Source organism: Ovis canadensis, chromosome 11 (assembly GCF_042477335.2).
Source record: "Ovis canadensis isolate MfBH-ARS-UI-01 breed Bighorn chromosome 11, ARS-UI_OviCan_v2, whole genome shotgun sequence".
Taxonomy (NCBI): Eukaryota; Metazoa; Chordata; class Mammalia; order Artiodactyla; family Bovidae; genus Ovis; species Ovis canadensis.
In genome coordinates this window covers 71,177,314-71,196,342 of record NC_091255.1, presented here as the reverse complement: position 1 = coordinate 71,196,342, position 19,029 = coordinate 71,177,314, and the positions used below count along the sequence as shown (strand labels likewise).

At 48.3% G+C, this 19,029-nt stretch overlaps 1 protein-coding gene and 1 long non-coding RNA gene across 12 annotated transcripts in view; one reads left to right on the top strand and one right to left on the bottom strand.

Annotated features, from left to right (window-relative positions):
- Positions 1–785: 785 nt before the first annotated feature.
- Positions 786–18,729, bottom strand: LOC138415455 (uncharacterized). The gene is made up of 2 exons (XR_011247258.1): positions 18,124–18,729; positions 786–2,747 (listed from the first exon to the last, which is right to left on the bottom strand). It is a non-coding gene; the product is annotated as an uncharacterized lncRNA (long non-coding RNA).
- The window catches only part of HELZ (helicase with zinc finger), a 146,211-nt gene continuing 144,942 nt past the window's right edge, over positions 17,761–19,029 (top strand). For 2 of the 11 annotated variants that reach the window (XM_069544082.1, XM_069544077.1), the window contains exon 1: positions 17,783–18,278. The gene's annotated coding sequence lies outside the window, so the exon portion shown is untranslated. Of the gene's footprint in view, positions 18,279–18,375; positions 18,865–19,029 lie in introns of those variants that run through there. The other 9 variants (XM_069544078.1, XM_069544071.1, XM_069544079.1 and 6 more) reach the window with 5 other exon arrangements.

Genomic DNA, 19,029 nt, shown 5'->3' with positions numbered 1-19,029 from the left:
CTTTCCTCAGCTCCTCAAAACACTTTGGGGAAAGTGACTCTTGGATCCCACCCAAGAGTGGGCATCAGCTGCCCGGAAAACCAACCATGATATTAGAGGGTTGGAACTTCAGTATCACCCCTGTCTCAGTGGTAGGGGGCTGCAGGTGCGGTGAATCACCAATGGCCAACGATTTAATCAATTGTGTCTAAGGAAGCCTCCAAAAAAACCCCACAGGAGAGGGTTTGGGGAGCTTCTGGGCTGGTGAACACTGGGAGATGTGTGAGTGGAGGGACCCCTTCCCATACCTCATGCTGTGAATCTCATCTAGTGGCTGGTTCATATCCTTTAATACCCTTTTTGTAGTCTGGTGAGCAAACAAGTTTTCCTGAGTTCTGTGAGCCATTCTAAAAACTTAATCAAACCCAAGGAGGGGTTGTGGGAGCCTCTGATTTGTAGTCAGTTGTCAGAAGCACAGGTAAAAATAACCTGGGCTTGTGACTGGCATCTGAAGTCATCTTGTGGGATGAGCCTGATTTTATTTCCAAGTAAGTGTCAGAGTTGGGTTGAATTCTTGGACACCCCACTTGTGTCTAAGAATTGCCTGTTAGTGTGGGAAGCCTAAACACACACACACATACTGGAATTGGGTCCAAGGGCCTTTTTCAAAGGTACTAATAATTTTACAAGAAGAATAATTTTCAGAGCAGACACCATTCCAACCCACGATCACCGTCAACATCCCCAGTAATGAGACAGTGGCCTCCATATACGCCTCATGAAAGGACACGCTGAGACACACAGCAGTACTTCTGGAAGATTCTGGCGCAAAAATACAAAAAAATGAATCTAATTGTGAGAAAAGCATCAGAAGTACCCAAATGGAGGGACGTTTCATAAAATAACCGACTCCTCAAAAATGTCAAGGCTAGGTAAAACAGGGCAAGACAGAAATTTTTGCAGGTTGAAAAGGACTAGGAAGACACTAGAACTGATGGCAACATATAATTTGGGGTTTGCTCTTGTTTGTCTTTTGGGGTATTAAAGGACATTATTGGGCCAACTGGTAAAATCTGACGAAAGCCTATAGGTTAGCTCATAGTATTGTATGAGGGTGAATTTTGCTTGTCTTCCTGTGGTTACTTTGCACATAAGCCCTTGTTTTTAGGAAACAGCCACTTAAAGTGTTCCTGGGTAGAGGGGCAGTGCCTCTGCAACTCATTCTCAAATGCTTCAGACAAGAATTGATATACAAACAATGATAACGTGAATGTGCTAGTGTTAACATTTGGGGAATGCTGGTAGAGGTTAAATGGAACTCCTTTCACTGTGTTTGCAAGTTGCTGCTAAGTCTGTAATTACCAGCCCCCCACCCCCCAAAAAAAAGATTAGGAAAGTTAACATATCTTCTGTCTTTCATCATTAAAGCCATTATTGGATGTCATTTGTGACACCAAAGGAGTCTAGTAAAGATGAAAACTTGTCAGAATGACTTGGAGTCATTAGAATATCTTACCTTTCTACTTGTTCTCTTGGCAAGGCCCATCCTCTGCTGTGTACAGATAAATGTGACATGTGCAATATGAATTTATAAGTTCTGTATGTTAGAATGTACCTCTGGATATGTATCTGTAAAAAATAATAATGGCTCAAATGTGATAGAAGTTTAGTTTCTCCCTCGGGTAACAGAACTGGGCAGGCGGTCAGTCCAGGGCTGATCTGGAGGGAGGTTTAGACCGTGTCTTGCTACACCCCTCCCATGTGTGCAGCCTGGGGTCTCATGATCCAAGCTGGAAACTCAAGCTGCACACAGCACATCTCCATTCTAATCAGCAGAAACTGGGAAGAACAAAGAAAGGCATCCAAACCCCATTTAAGGACACTTTCTGTACACTGCACAACAGTTTCAGTAACATCCTTTTTTCCAAGACAACTTCTAGCTTCAAGAGAGGCTGTGCATTGCAGTCTGGGCTGTCAAGTTCCATCCAAAAATTAGAGAGGAAGAGAGTGGTAATTGGGACATGTAACAAGCCTGTGTTCTCAGGTGAGATATGTCCCCTGTAAGGAAAGTCCTGCAACGGTGACTCCAGGGACAGTGCTGGTGCCGCCCAGCGGCGTGAAGGACAGGCTGTTGGGTAGGTGGTGGAGGACGTTGAAGTGGAGACAAGTGCTGCTGGCAAAGAGAAGAAAATGAAAACGACCACACGGACACCAGGACACAAGAGGAAATATAGCTACGGCCTCTGCTTAATTGAGTGCGACTCCATCTGAATAGGGAAAAAAGGAAGATATGGGAAGCAGGGCAAAGGGAAAGACGGGACGAAAGGACAAGAGGGCTTGAGCAAGGGCGGGGTGTGGGCAGGAAGAGCAGGAGGGCGACGTCCAGCTGCTGGATCCACTGGCGGCTGGCTCTGTGGTCCCTGGGGCTGAGGCCTCTTCCTCATCTGTAAGCAGAGTTCCGGGAAGCAGAGCTGGGTCTAGGTTCAGGAACCATCGTCCACCTCCAGTGGTCATCTGTAGTGCTGGACGTGCTCCTGACTTCAAAGAAGCCTTTATACAACTAAGTTGTGTGAGCGAACACAGCACAAGGGCCAGAAAAATAAAACAGGCTACACTGAAAAGAAACCCAACTCTGTTCAAGTAGGAACTGTAATAACTCCTGACAACTTGATCCAGGCCTGAGCAGCTGTCTTCAGGGGTACCACAGTGACTGGAAGGCTTCTTCCTTGTGAGGAGAATCAGCAGGGATATTGACGTTTCAACCAAGCCTATGGGTCAAAAAGATGGACTGAGGTCAAATTATGCAGTTGACCTTTCCGAAGGTATAGGCAAGCTGGTTAACAAAGTACTTCATTTAGAGAAAAATGGTTCTACTTCCGCATCCGAGAGCTGGAAGGGACTCTTCTTTGGGTACAAATGTTTTCACAGAAGGCTGGGGAGACTGGAGTTTGCTTTATGGAAGTCTGCTCCACCCTGCCCCGGAGAATTTCACAATGGAGGACCTTTCCTGTGCTGACAATTCCCAAATCTAAAACTGGCGTGCATTTGCAGGCTTTTCAGAACACCAATTAGATCCGAACTCGAAGCCACGGTAGAGGGCCTCGCCTGCTCCCAGGACGTCACACCCGTGTGGCCTCAACTGTTCTCTAGAAACACAGCCGGGGGGTGGGCAAGATACCAAAGAAGTGACGAGGCAGCGGGGGGGTCCCAGGGTCTCTGAGTCTAGACCCAAGCACTGCAGACTGCCTGTCTGATACAAACACACTGAGAGCAACACACGCTTGTTTCATAACATATGACAGGGCAGGAGGCCAAGTCCTTGGTCATGAGCGTGGAACCCATTTCAGCCCTGCGTGTGTCATCGCCCTTATGCTGGACCAGCCCCGCGGTGTCAGAAGTGGCGCCAGGGATCCCCGCAAGTCTCTTTAAAGTGATGCCTTCTCTCTTGGCAGCAACTTTCGATAAAATCCAGCGAGTCCCTTCTGGTATGTAAACTGGCCTGTAGGTAGAAAGAGTGAGAAACCTCCCCCAAGCCCTTCAACTGAAGAGATATCTGCTGGGGAGAAAGATTAAAGTTAAACTAAACAGAACAGAAAATGCCTAAGGGTTGTTTTTTTCCCCTGAAACTGAAATTCGACTTGTAATTTAAAAACACACTTAAAAAAAAAAAAAAGGACCTTAAGGGCCTATTTTTTCCCCTGGCTGGTTCTTAGCCCAAACCTTCATGACTCCTTTTTATTTTGCGGGTGACATTGCTGCTGCTGCTAAGTCACGTCAGTCGTGTCCAACTCTGTGTGACTCCATGGCACCCAGCAGGCTCCTCCGTCCCTGGGATTCTCCAGGCAAGAATACTAGAGTGGGTTGCCATTGCCTTCTCCAATGCATGAAAGTGAAAAGTGAAAGTGAAGTCGCTCAGTCGTGTCCATCTCTTAGCGACCCCATGGACTGCAGCCTACCATGCTCCTCCATCCATGGGATTCTCCAGGCAAGAGTACTGGAGTGGGTTGCCATTGCCTTCTCCAGGGGTGACATTAGGAATCCTTAATTATTGAACTGAAGGAACTTTAAACACCACTTAATCTAATGTGCCTATCTAACAGGCAGGAAAGCCCAGGAAAGCGAAGTAATCAGCCCAGGGTCTCATCCAGACTGAAGCCTGGGTCACCCACCTTTGAGTTCAAGCTTTTCCCAGTACATCCTAATGCTTCTACAGACCAGGCTGCCACATGAGAGTTCATCACTGAACCGGGTATTTTCTGCTGTCTGTGCATATGAAAAAGCTCCACTTTGAACCTTCAACGACTAGAAATAGGGGAGTTAGACTTGTGGGCCCTAAATACAATTGCCAGTTACAACCAGGTCTAGGAAGGAAATGTCCTTAAACACATTATCCTGTTTAAGTGCCACTTTCCCATGAAAGAAATCTTGGTTCAACTGCAAAATGCCAAAATATAGGTTACTAAGGTGGTTCAGGTTTTTGTTTGTTTGCTCTTTCGGTATCAGTTCTTAACCGGAACATGGCAGAGGAAAGGCAGGAAGAAAATAGATGGGTATTTTTTTAACTCCCCTCTTAGAAATCTTTGAAAGGAGTTAGCGCTAGCCCTTGTGCAGACTTTTTCTATCCAGGCCATGGCTGTTGACGCCTGAGATCCTCGCACAGCCATTCTCACTTTATATCTGGGCAAATGACTGCAGAGAGGCAGAAGGCTTGCTCAGGGTTGGCTGACCCAGGAGCCAGTGTTTCAGGGGCCGTGTTTTGGAATCAGAGGAGTGGACTCTCCTCCAGACCTACAGAGAAGTGTCAATTCTGCCTGTAGGTTGGCAGCTTCCTCTCTGACTGCTCTGTGGCCTTCATTTCCTTTCCACTCTGCTGACTCAGGACCCAGGAAGCCCAGCTTCCTGTCAAGACCAGTGTGAGGACCGCCAGCAGAGAAGCAGACTCAGCAAAGCAGCCCTTGCCCTCCGAAAGAGGCTGCAGGAGGTCAGAAAGCCAAAGGCAAAGGCAGACCCACGGAGGCGCCTGTGCACGGCTCATATGTGTAACTGGCCAGGGGAGATGGGAAGGGCAGATGTGAGAAGGGCTGAAAGGCAAGACAACACGGAAGCACCCAGAGGACACAATGCGAAGAGAAGCTAGCTGGATACAGAAAGACAACCATGCTGTGATCTCACCTACATGTGGAATCTAAAGAAGTCAAACCCCTAGAACCAGAGAGTAGAATGGTGGTTGTCGGGGGCTGGGGAGTGGGGGAAATGGAGAGAGGTTGGTCAAAGGGCACAAACTTTTCAGTTACAAGATGATGAAGTTGTAAAGATCTAACTACAGCATGTTAACTCCAGTTAACAACACTGCACTGAGCACTTGAAATCAGCTAAGAGAGTGGATTTTTAGTGTTCTCACTCCTCCCCCAAAAGGTAAGGTGATGAACGTATTAATTGTAATCATTTCACAATGTGTATGCACGCTAAGTCATCGTGTGGTACACCTTAAAAAACTTGCTTTGTACAACCTAAAAAAAACTGAGAAAAGCAAGTAGGCAACTTTGAGGATGCCAGAAATCCTTTAAAAATCTATTTCCTTTCAGAAAGAAATATATGCCTTTGTTAGGAAGGAGAAAAATATGGTCTTTTGTTTGTTAAATCTATCCAATGAGTTTTATTTGTTTTAATTGGGATGAAACTCACATAAAATTAATCAAATTTAGTATGCCTTCGTGATGTGCAGCCCCCAAGTTTGGTTTCAAACATTTCCAGCACTCCAAAAGAAAACTCCACACCCACCAGTCACTGCCCCGCCTTCCTGCCCCAGTACCTGCTTACACGGCTGCTCCATGAGCTCAGGGGCTGCACCCACAAACGGCTGGGAAGAGTGACAGGACTGCTGCAGGAAGTCCTGCAGGCCCCTTCCAGGGCCTGAAACTGGGCTCTTGTCTAACACTTGGAAATGAATGGTCCGAGGAGACACGTGTGCTGACAAAGCAAGAGATTTTATTGGAAAGGGCCTCCAGGGGAGAGCAGGAGGGTAAGGAAACCCAGGAGAAAGCTCTGTCACATGGCTTGCAGTCTCGGGTTTTATGGTGATAGGACTCGTTTCCAGGTTGTCTTTAGCCAGTCATACTGACTCAAGTCCTTCCTGGTGGTGCACACCTTGCTCAGCCAAGATGGATGCCAGAGAAAAGGATTCTGGGAGGTGGTTGGACACGTGGTGTCTCCTTTTGACCTTTTCCGAACTCTTCTGGTTGGTGGGGGCTTATCAGTTCTGTGTTCCTTACCGGACCTCCTGTTGTGAAACAGCTCATGCAAATAGTTACTATGGTGCCTGGCCAGGGTGGGCGGTTTCAATCGGTGTGCTTCCCCTAACCGGACCATGAAACTAGAGTACAGGATGGCGCCTTCCATCTGCCTTCACTGGGGCTGGGAGGAAAAGCCCAGCGCTGCTTGACGGCTGCTTCCGCTGCCCCAGGGCAGACTGGCGCCCTGTGCCCACTCTCACTGTCTCTTGCCCCCAGACACTACTCACCCCCAGATTATTGTCCTTGATGCCAGTCTGGCCAGGGACCAGCAGGTAAATGTTAGGGCCCTTCACAGAGTATCATGGGCGTGCGCTAAGTTGCCTCAGTTGTGTCTGACTCTTTGCAACCCCATGGGCTGTAGCCTGCCAGGCTCCTCTGTCCACGGGATTCTCCATGCAAGAATACCGGAGTGGGCTGTTATTTCCTCCTCCAAGGGAATCTTCCCAGCCCAGGGATCGAACCTGCATCTTTTATGCCTCCACTGGCAGGCAGGTTCTTTACTACTAGCGCCACCATCACTGAGGCTTAAAAAGACTAAGACAACAGTCCATACTATAGATCCATGTTAGAAAACGTCACCTAAGGCAACTCAGAGCATCCACATGTGCTTTTCACCTCCCTGTGAAGGCGATCTCAAGCTGAATTTTATGGCAATCGTCGCCTTGCTAAATGTGTATCTTTCAACACCATAGCTTAGTTTTACTTGCATTTTGAACTTTGTATAAATGGATCTACAAGGCACGGACTCTTTTGTAATGAAGTGTGTTAGGCTTAGCATCCTTTGTGAGATTTGTTCATGCTGTTGAATGGAACAGTTCCTCATTTTTTTTATGGCTGCATAGCTTGCCACTGTATAACTTAGAGTAGTTTACTTATTTTTGTATGGATACACTTTTAGGTAGCTTCTTTTCCCCAGCTTTTATAGTTATAATTGACAGACTAAACTGTATACATTCAAGGTGTACAATATGATGATTTGATTATTTTCCTGCTGTGGCTAACAGGTTCTACCCAACTCCTGATTGTTACAAATAGTGCCACTATGAGCACTCGTGTACATGTCTTTTGCTGTACAAGTTCACACATTTCTGTTCGGCATATTCCTAATGTGAGATGGTGGATTATAGTGCAGGTTCATTTAGCAGATGCTGCCGAACAGATTCTCAAAGTGGTCACACCGATTTAAACTCTCCCTAACTCCATCTGAGAGATGCTCTTGTTCTAGTCTTATCACTAGTCTTGTCAATTTTTTATTGGATTTTAGCTATTCTACTGGGTGTGCTGTAATAATTCATGAAGATTTCAGTTTGTGTATCCCCGATTACTGGTGAGCTTGAACACTTTTAAACATGTTAATTGGTCATTTGGATACTCTCTTTGGTGTGCTGCCTGTTGAAGTCTTTTACATACTTTTCTTCGGGATTTTTTTCTTTTTGATCTGAGAGTTGTTTATAAATCCGGAGATGAGCCCTTTGTGCTGCAAATCTCTCTTCCTACTGTAGTGTGCCTTTGTGCCTCTTTCTATTGAAGTATATCATGGTATCTTTAAATGCACAGAAATTCTTAATTTTAATGCAATTTTTTTTTCCTCTTTTTGGTTAGTGGTTTTTGTATCCCACTGAAGAAGTCTTTCACATCCTCAGGTCATGAAGAGTGTTCGATATTATCTTCTAATTCTGAACTGTTGGCAGCCACTTGGGGCTATTTAAGTGAAAATTAATTAAACAGAAATAAATTCAGTCCTTCAGCTACCTGCACTGGACAGTACAGGTCATGGAGTATTTCCATGTCCTCTTCAGCTGCGCTGTTCTAGAAGCTTTTAGTGTTTTGTCCTTCACAGTTAGATATAAAATCACCTGATGCTAATTTTTGTTTATGGTGTGGGGTGGTCAGGTTCCATTTTCTGTAAGGATATCCAACTGTCCTAGCACCATGCAATGACAAAGACGTCTTCCACAGTCTAAAGTCCCACCTTTCACAGAAGTCAAGCATTCAAAAAGGAACTGTGTCTGTGTTTTCTATTCATGTATTTGTTTTTTTTTTTTTAATTTATGTTTTTGGCTACATCAGGTCTTAGTTGAGGCACATGGGATCTTCATTGCAACATGTGAACGTAGTCACCCTGTGGCACGTGGGATCTTACTTCCCTAACTAGGGATTGAACCCGTGTCCCCTGCATTGCAAGGCGAGTTCTTAACCACTGGACCACCAGGGAAGTCCCTATTCATGTATTTGTATCCAAACCACATTGTCTTCATTTCTGTAGCTTTATACTGTTTTCATATCTGGTAGAGCAAGCCCACCTACCTCCTGTTTCTTCAACAGTGTCTTGATAATTCCTCACCCTCTGCATTTCCTAACACATTCAGAATTGCTTTACCATTCTATGGTGTTTGTATCTTTTTGTCTATTTTATTCTTTTTAAAATAATGTTTGCATTTGTCCTGAATATATATATATATATACATACACATACATATTGCATAGTATATAAAGCATTTCTCCTCCAAATCTGTCAACCCTTAAATACAGCCCCACAGAACATTTGTTAACTTCCTACTTTCAAAAACTTACTATGGGAAATACTCTTTGGAAATAAATGTGTTTTAGTGCAAAAAATATTGCATAAAGATCACTTTTTTGATATGGTTCATATAATCTATAGAGCATTCAGCAGTGAACTGACCTCTTGAACATTCCGAGTCTTTAAAAACCAGGAGTATGGTATGCAGGTCATGGTGCAGAAACGGATGCTTAGTGGAATTTGGATGGCAAAAGTTTACGAGGGAAAAGGCAAGCCCCAGAATTGGGCAGAGGAAGCAATCTGAGCCAGACCAGAGCGCTGGCTGCCCTAGTGTGCTGCTCTGGGGCAGCTGCTGTTGTCAGAGTGTCCTCTGTTGGGCTGCATGTCCATGCTGAGTCACAGCGCAGGTTGCCCTGGGCAGGGCGGGCCGAGTATGACCCCAGGCAAAACAGCACCCGGCAGCCCAGCCAGGCCCCAAGGTGCTGCAGGCTCGAAGCTGTCACTCCCCACAGCTGGGCAGCATGTCCCTCCCCAGAAGAGGTGGGATGTGTCTGGTTATTTCCAGGTCTGCACAGTTCATCCTAAAGCCTTCTGCTTCCCGCACCTCCTATCCTGGAGATCCTCGAACTCCCACTTTTCTAACAGTGAGTTTGACCCGGAACCCTTAAGATGTTAGATCCTGCATCTCAAGAGAGCTCTCCCAAGCCAACAGACTTTTCTTCACCTAGTTTTATATTTCAGTCCCTTGATCAAGCACGCTTAGAGTTCAGTTCCCGGATGCTGGCGAGGGCCTGCAAGTCTTCTGTGGGATGTAATCCCTTAGCGTCCCTAATCCTATGTACTGAGAGTTCAGCCAGTGATAGGCCTAGTGACCCAGGAGGGAACCTATGCTCTTCTCAGGGGCAGGCTTCTGTGTGGTGTGTTCCAGAAGGTTGGGAGTGTTGGCTCTTCCAGCGGGTTTGGGGATGGGCCACTTCTCCAGGTTCAGAAAGTCCACAGGAAGCTGGGGAGTCAAAATCTTCCTCATCGGCCATCTGCCTCCATCCCATCCAGGGCCTGACCTTGGCATGAGACCGGCCTTTGCTCGGTGCTTAATCCGCATGGTCTAGGTCCTCAGCTTTCTCTGCCTTGTCACTGTAGAAGATGAGAGCTTCATGCAACCAGGGAGGCCTCTAGTCTTCACACCTGGCTTTCAGCTGCTCATTACTTTCGGCTCTTTGGCATCTTTCCATGGAACACGGACAATGCACATCAATGGCTGTCCAAGCCACTCATCTCTACAGCAGCTGCTTCCTCCACTATGCCTGCCAGTGCTTCCACTTTGACCAGCACACCCCCCTTATGCACCAACAGAGTGTGAACAACTGGCCCAGCACCTTGTGCAGAGCACTGCCTGAGACCCACCTGCCTCCACCAGGGTGGGGGGCCTCCTCTGAACCCATCTCATCACTTGCTCTCTGAGACCTCTCCTGAGTCAGCTGTCACAGGTTAGTCTTCAGAGGCTGAGTTGAGGTGCACAACGTTTATGAGGGATCAACACTTGTGGGAGGAAGTGAAGGCAGCAAGATCAGGCTCAGGAAGGGGCCAAACAGCAATGCCGGCCCCACAGAGCTCCAGTCAAGGCAGCAGGGAGTTGCCCAGGATTTGGGGGTGCCCTGTATTTGGTAGAAATGGCCCTAAGGATGCCCCTGTCTCGCTTCTCACTGGTTGTATGCAGCTCTGGGACCTGCGTCGCCCCAGGGAAGGGAGCTCTCTGCAGCTAGAGGCTTCGTGCAGGCCACACCTGCATGGCTGAATGGAAAGTTCCTTCCTGAAGGGCAACTAGAGGACAGTTCCCTGTCTGCCACACACGGTGCCCTCTAGTTTATTTAGGCTTTCCTTCATTCCCTTCCAGAATGGTTAGTTTTGCACAGAATTCTGGTATATGTTTCAACTCATATAGTCTTCTGTAGCCAATATTTTGCCATTGTTGTAGGCTCTGTTTTTGTGTGATCACCTTTAAATTAAAAAAACTGAACTATAGATGATTTATAATGATCGTTTTAGGTATACAGCAAAGTGATGCATGCATATATATGTGTGTGCGTGTGTGTATATATATATACACACACACGCACACACACACTTTTTCAGACTCTTTTCCCCTACAGGCTATTACAAGATATTAAATACAGTTCCCTGCACTATACAGTAAATACCTGTTTATCTGTTTTACATATAGAGGTGTGTATCTATTAATCCCATACCCCTAATTTATACCTCTCCACTTTCCGCTTTGGTAACCGTAAGTTTGTTTTCTATGACTGTGAGTCTATTTCTGTTTTGTAAATAAGTTCACTTGTGTTATTTCTTTTAGACTCCACATGTAAGTTGCATCATACACTGATTTTCTTTATCTGACTTACCTCACACAGCATGATCACCTCTAGGCCATCCATGTTGCTGCAAATGGCAACACTCCATTGTTTTTAATGGCTGAGTAATCCCCCATACCTTGGTTATTGCAAACAGTGCTGCTACAAACATTGCTGCACATGTATAGGATTTCTAACTTTTTATATTCTACCTGATTATTGCTTTATATAGGATATACTAGTATGTAGAAATACATTTTAATATTAACAACCTTGCTAACCTCACTTGTTAATTCTCATTGTGCATTTGTGGATTTTTAAACACATGTATCAGGTTATCCTGTAAACAGCATTTCTTCCATTTCAGACCTACACCTTTCAGTTGTCTTTTTTGGATTATTTATTGCACAGGCTTGGTGCTCCACTGTGATAGTGAATGGAAGTGGTCAGGGTAGGCATCCTTGCTGTCAAGCCAAAGGGACAGCGTTTAGCATTTCACTACTTGGTAAGATACGTATGTCTGTACACTACTTAGTGTGTTTGTTGAAGAGTGTGTGCGCCATTTATCAAGTTCAGAAAATTCCTCTTTATTCCTACTTTGCTAGTACTTACATCAAAAAAAATCATAAGTAGTGCTGAACTTTATTCACCATCTTTTACTGATTTTTGAATGTCAAACCAAACTAACATTCATTGAAAATTCCACCTTGGTTGTGATGTACATCAGCTTTACACATTGCTGGATTCATTCTGCTGATCATTTGTTTAAAGTTTTATGAGTGAGATTAGCTTGTTACATTTTTGTAATGTCTTTGCTAGGTTTTAGTATCAAGGCAGTGTGGCCGTCATAGAATGGTTAGGGATTATTTCCTTTTTGTAGTCTTTGAAAATAAGATTGGTGCTATATTTTCTTTAAACATAACTCACTGAACTCACTGATGAAGCTGTCTGGGCCTGGAGTTCTCTTAGTAGGAAGAGTTAAAATTATAGACTTAATTTAAAATAGAGGATTTAAGACCAGTCAGATGTAGGACTGATCGTGCCAGTTTGGAAAAACTGTATTTTCAAGAAACTTGTTTATTTCAATCAAATTTTCGTACTTATTGTCATAAAGCTGTTCATAATATTCTCATTATCTTTTGAAAAATCTGTAGAAATGTTTTCATTGTTTTGGCTATTTGTGCTTTAATTACTCCCCCATGAGGGGTTTATTCATTTTATCACTTTTCAATTAACTTTTGACTATTTCCATTTATTTGCACGTTCTTTGTGCTTAATTGTTTTAGGTATACAGCAAAGTGATGCATGCATATATATACACACACACACACACTTTTTCAGACTCTTTTAAAATACTTTATTTGTATTTCAAGCTTATTTTTTAATATATGCTTTAAAAAACTTTCCAAGTTAGCATGGCCCTAAGGAACTAAAAAGCCTCTCGATGAAAGTGAAAGAGGAGAGTGAAAAAGTTGGCTTAAAGCTCAACATTCAGAAAACAAAGATCATGGCATCCGGTCCCATCACTTCATGGCAAATAGATGGGGAAACAGTGGAAACAGTGTCAGACTTTATTTTGGGGGGGGGCCTCCAAAATCACTGCAGATGGTGGCTGCAGCCATGAAATTAAAAGACGCTTACTCCTTGGAAGAAAACTTATGAGCAACCTAGATAGCATATTCAAAAGCAGAGACGTTACTTTGCCAACAAAGGTCCGTCTAGTCAAGGCTATGGTTTTTCCAGTGGTCATGTATGGATGTGAGAGTTGGACTGTGAAGAAGGCTGAGCACCAAAGAATTGATGCTTTTGAACTGTGGTGTTGGAGAAGACTCTTGAGGGTCCCTTGGACTGCAAGAAGATCCAACCGGTCCATCCTGAAGGAGATCAGCCCTGGGTGTTCACTGGAAGGAATGATGCTAAAGCTGAAGCTCCAGTACTCTGGCCACCTCATGCGAAGAGTTGACTCACTGGAAAAGACTGTGATGCTGGAAGGGATTGGGGGTAGGAGGAGAAGGGGATGACCCAGGATGGCATCACGGACTCGATGGACGTAGTCTGAGTGAACTCTGGGAGTTGGTGATGGACAGGGAGGCCTGGCATGCTGCGAGTCATGGGGTCGCAAAGAGGTGGACACGACTGAGTGACTGAACTGAACTGAACTGAACTGAACAACATCTTAATTACGGGATGTAAGTTTCAAAACTTTCAGCATATTTCCAGTTCCCACTGTGATTTTCCAAATCCATCAGTTATTCAGGAGTATATATAGACTTCAAATGTGTAGATATTTTCTACTTACTTTTTCTCTTGTTTTCTGGCTTAATTGCATCACTGTCTGAGAATGTACTCTATATGACTTAGAGCATCTGAAATTTGTTGAGACTTGCTATATGGCCCAGCATATTCATAAACATTCCATGTGTACTCGGGAGAGCTCTGTGATCTGTGGTTGCGGGTGTAGTGTTCTGGGTCTCTGTCTATAATATGTATCTTTTAGGGCTAGTCTGCTTATCCAGTTGTTCAAATCTGCATCTTACCATTCTCTACCTGCTCCTTTGAACATTTACTGACACACACATCTCACGAGGCATCTGCAGGTCTGTCTCTACCTCTTTGTAACTCTGCCCATGCTTTCTCCTTTGTCTCATATGTGTTGAGGCTATGTGTGCTGCTGCTGCTGCTGCTGCTAAGTCGCTTCAGTCGTGTCCGACTCTGTGCGACCCCACGAACTGCAGCCCACCAGGCTCCTCCGTCCATGGGAGTTTCCAGGCAAGAGCACTGGAGTGCTAGGCACACACAAATACGAAACTGCTGCGTCTTCTTGGTGAATGAACACCTTTATCATGGAGTGTCCCTCCTCACTTCTAGCAATGCGTTTTTTTTTGCCATAAAGCCTACTTTCTTTTGGTCATTTTTGCATGGTTTATCTACATTTTTGTTTTTCTTTTAAAAATTGTGGTAAAATGCACAGAGAATTTACCATCCTAACCATCAGAAATTTTTAATGTTGTGCTCAACACTACGTAACAAATGCACCATTCGACAGCTGTGCCGCTCGGCGATGCCAAGCGCTTACATTGTTCTGTCATCTCCAGAAGTCTTTTCGTCTCACCAAACTGAAAACTCTACTCTATAGTTCAGTTCAGTTCAGTCACTCAGTCGTGTCCGACTCTTTGCGACCCCATGAATCGCAGCACGCCAGGCCTCCCTGTCCATCACCAACTCCCGGAGTTCACTCAGATTCACATCCATTGAATCAGTGATGCCATCCAGCCATCTCGTCCTCTGTCCTCCCCTTCTCCTCCTGCCCCCAATCCCTCCCAGCATCACAGTCTTTTCCAGTGAGTCAACTCGTCACATGAGGTGGCCAAAGTACTGGAGTTTCAGCTTTAGCATCATTCCTTCCAAAGAACACCCAGGGCTGATCTCCTTCAGGATGGACCGGTTGGATCTCCTTGCAGTCGAAGGGACCCTCAAGAGTCTTCTCCAACACCACAGTTCAAAAGCATCAATTCTTCGGTGCTCAGCCTCCTTCACAGTCCAACTCTCACATCCATACATGACCACAGGAAAAACCATAGCCTTGACCAGACGGACCTTAGTCGGCAAAGTAACGTCTCTGCTTTTGCATATGCTATCTAGGTTGGTCACCCAGTTAACAAATCCCCATCCTTCTTTCCCCTTACCCCTTGGCAGTCACCCTTTCTGCTTTCTGTTTAAGAATCTGACTACTACAGGTTGCTGTTGTTCAGTCACTAAGTTGTGCCCAACTCTTTGTGACCCCCTAGACTGCAGCACACCAGGCTTCTCTGTCCTCCACTATCTCCTGGAGTCTGCTCAAACTCATGCCATACAGCTATCTCATCCTGTGTCATCCCCTTCTCCTCCTGCCTTCCATCTTTCCCAGCGCACATAGAGAGTGAAAGTGAGGGGCTGGAAAAAATATTCCATGCGAATGGAACTCAAAAGAAAGACTGAGTAGCAGTACTCACATCAGACAAAGCAGACTTTAAAGATTATCATAAGTGATAATAAATTAAAGACCCTTGCTCCTTGGAAGAAAAGCTATGGCAAACCTGTGCTGTGCTTTAGTTGCTCAGCCATGTCTGACTCTTTGCGACCCCACGGACTGTAGCCAGCCAGGCTCCTCAGTCCATGGGGATTCTCCTGGCAAGAATACTGGAGTGGGTTAGCACACCCTCCTCCAAGGGTATGGCAAATGTAGACAGTGTAGTAAAAAGCTGAGACATCACTTTACCGACAAAGGTCTGTCTACTCAAATGCACCGTTTCTCCAGTAGTCATGTATGGATGTGAAAGTTGGACCATAAAGAAGGGTGATTCAAGATGGAGTTTGAAAGACAGGAGTGATTGTGGCCTGAACAATTAAAGGATGGAGTCACAGCAGGGGAGCTGGGGAAGACCGTGGTGGAGCACGTTTGTGGGGGGAGGTCAAGAATGCCCCTCTGGACATGTGAGTGTGACTCTATCAGAGGTTCAAGTGGGGATGCTAAGAAGTTGTTGGCTAAGAGTCTGAAGCTCAGGAGAAAGCTCTGGCCTTGAACTACAGCTTTAGAGTTCTTTCTCAGGGTAAAGATGGTATTTAAAGCCTCAAGCCTCGAAGAAGGGCTTCCCAAGTGGAGCTAATAGTAAAGAACCCACCTGTCAATGCAGGAGACATAAAAAACATGGGAGTGATCCCTGGGTCAGTACTGTTCTCTGGAGGAGGGCATGGCAACCCACTCCAGTATTCCTGCCTGGAGAATTCCATGGACAGAGGAGCCTCGGGGGTATAGTCCACAGAGTCAGACACGACTGAAGCAACTTCGCACAGCACAGACTGGATGAGAAGGGGAGGCGGTATAGCTAAGTAAGAGAGACCCAAGGGCTGAGCTGCGGGGCTGCGAGGAAGACAACGCAGCCTTTGCAGGGCGGGGCTGAAAACACGCAGGAAGCAAAGAGGGGTGACTGGGGAGTTATCTGAAGCTGTCCTTCTTCAGATTAGAATCAGAATGGAGTCCCATTAATGGTGGTCAAGGAGTCTGTGTTCCTCAACTCCAATCCTGCCTGCCTGCCTCCAGCTGTGTGTAATCCGAGTGTTCTGGTGCGCCCGCCTCCCGCTGCTCATTCCATGCTTCTGCACTCTCACCACCACCCTCACTCTCATAAAGGTTTGGTCATTCATTCAACAAATGTTTGGTGAAATGTTTTTGTATGCTCCAGGCCCTGGTGGAGGCACTGAGTGAGCAAGCTGAACAAAGCCTGTGCCCCTGTGCAGCTCATTCTCCAAGGCCGTGGGCAGATTAACAGTCAATCAACAGACAGACAGACAAGAGCATTTCTAACCCTGCTCTGGTTAAGGGGATCAGGAAAAGTCTCTTCCAGGAGATGCCATCTGAGCTGTGGGAGTGCTGAACAGATGATGATCGTCCCATCTGGGGGACAAGGATCCGGCTGGAGGGACACAGAAGGCCAGCGTGCTGCCATGGTGAGGGGCGGTCCCAGGAGCTCCCAGACTGCTGTTAGGGATCTGATTTTATTCTAAGGTGTTGGGGACACCTTCCCAGCGGCTGAGGAGTCAGGTGATAAATTAACATCGCACAGACCTCGCTGGGTTGGTGGGTCAGATGGAGAAGAGACTGTCAGGGGCAAGGCAGAGGCAGGGAGAGGAGTTTGTAGGGTTTTCTAGTTCAGGTCACAGTCTTGGAGGAGGACTGGCCAGACGCACCTTGGACTGGATGAATGGGTGCAACAGTCGCCAACATCGCTCTTCTCTGGGTCCAGGCCCACACGGGGCCAAGAAAAGTGCCTACTCAAGAAATGCTGGTCCAGGCACAGTTGTTGCCCTCGGCTTACTGAGTGCTGAATTATAGGAAACTCAGACCACACATATAAACGTCCCGGGTAAACACAGGGCAAGCAATAAATCAGTGCACAGGAGTGGGTAGCCAGGTGCAGAAGAGTGACGGGCTACCCTGTGGAGAGGAGTCTTTGGAGCCTTCTCTAGCCCAGAGAGACAGTCCATTTCCCAGCGGGCAGGGGCTAGAGGGTCGTGAGCAGCGCGGCCTCCGCTCCTCTGGTCAACGCCCCTCCCGGCAGCAGGGACGGTGGGGGTTGGATTGTCTAAGAACCTGGCTCCAGGCTCCAGTTTCCCAACTCTGTCGGAGCTCAGAGAAGCGGTGACTCAGGGGAGGCCGGCCTGGAGTGACTCATTACCTCGCTCCCTCCCTCACTGCTGACCCCGGGCCAATCTCTTAATGAGTCTACACCCCACTCTTCTCTTTTGGCCGGGACGATTGCCTGGTGGAGTTTTTAATTCCCCGGGGGCAGGGCTCAAGTCAGCAACCGTCCAGGTTCCTCGAGAGAGGCTTCTCTCCTAGGGTCTGGAGGAGCGGAAAAGTTGGGTGGACCCCAAAGCCCCTGGCGCTCCCCGTGCACTGAACGGGGCGTTTAATGCCTGCGCATTCTTCTAATTTCAGAGCCTTTCAACAGCATTCACACAGAATACAATTTCGCAAGTCTCGATGTCCTGGAGGATTTTCCCTTTGTAAAAATCTGCTTGGGGGTGGGGAGGAGCAATCTGAGTCTCCAAAGTCTGCAAAGCACAGCCTAGAGGCAATGAATGAGAGCTCCGCAGACTGACCTACGCTCCCCGGGGCAAGGGGCCCGCTGCGCGAGGGCGCCGGCCGGTGCTTGGCCCACCCGCGCCACGGAATGCGGGCGGAGGGCGCGGGGGACCGTCTCGCCGCCCCGCGAGGGGCCCTCGGGCAGCAGCCGGGGTGCGGGCGTGGGCGGCGGGGTCGCTAGCCCGGGTCTCGGCCGGGCGACTCAGAGCGCCCCCCACCCCCCCGGGACCCGGCAGGTGGACCGTGGCGCGCGCTCCCCCTCTCGCCCCAGCCCGGCGCCGGGACCCTCCCCCGAGCCCTTCGCGCCCCTGCGCCCCGGCCCGAGCGCGCAGGCGGCGCCCCCGTTACCTGCAGGGGGGAAGTCCTAGCTGGCGCGCGGCGCGGACTGCAGAAGGGCGGACTCGGCCGAGCGAGGCCACATTCCTAGGGGAGGGGTCTCCGTCTGAGGGTCGCGGATCGCGGTGCCGGCCCGGGAGGAGCCCGCGGAAGGGAGCCGCAAGCGGGTAAAAGTTGCTTTTCGCCTCGTGCCCCCTGCCCCTGCCGCGAAGCCGGCCTCCGCAGGGTCCTGGGCCGTTGGGCGGCCGGACACACCTTCCGTCCGCGTACGCGGAGGCCCAGCGCCGGCGCTCGGGCCCCGGCCCGGGGAGCAGAAGCCCGCCGGTGGGTCCGGGGCCGAAACCGACGCAGCAGCGCGCACAGACCAATCTGAGCGGCTCCTCGCCGCCGGCGCGGGTAGCCCGCGGCCGATCAGACGCAGACTCGGGGTGTGCGCCCGCCCCGGGGGTCGCCGGGGCCCGCGTGGACGCGAGGGGTGGGGGAAGGGAGGCCGGGAGCGGCGGCGGCAGCAGAGACCCGGAGCCCCGTTTTAAAGATGGGGGCGGATTTTAAACGCAAACAGCCGGCGGAGGGGAGGGGCCGCGCGGCAGGCGGCGGGCAACTTTCCGCGCCGGAGGTGCGGCCGGAGGGGCGGCGCCGGCGGAGGCGGGAGTCGGGGGCCGAGGGGAGTCACTTTAAAGGCTCTTTCTTACCCACAATGCTTTGTGGGGACGTTGACAAGTGGATCCAAGATGGCGTAGAAAGTAATGACAGGTAAGTCCTGACTTCCCCTTTCGCCGCCGCCGGGACCGCTCCGCGAGCTGCCGGCGCCCTCCGGGGAGGCGCTGGGCTCCCCTCCGGCCCCTCGGGCCCCGGCAGGGGCGGCCCCGGCGCGAGCCGGGGGCCGGGGCGGCCCGCGGTGGGGCCTGGGAAGCGGGG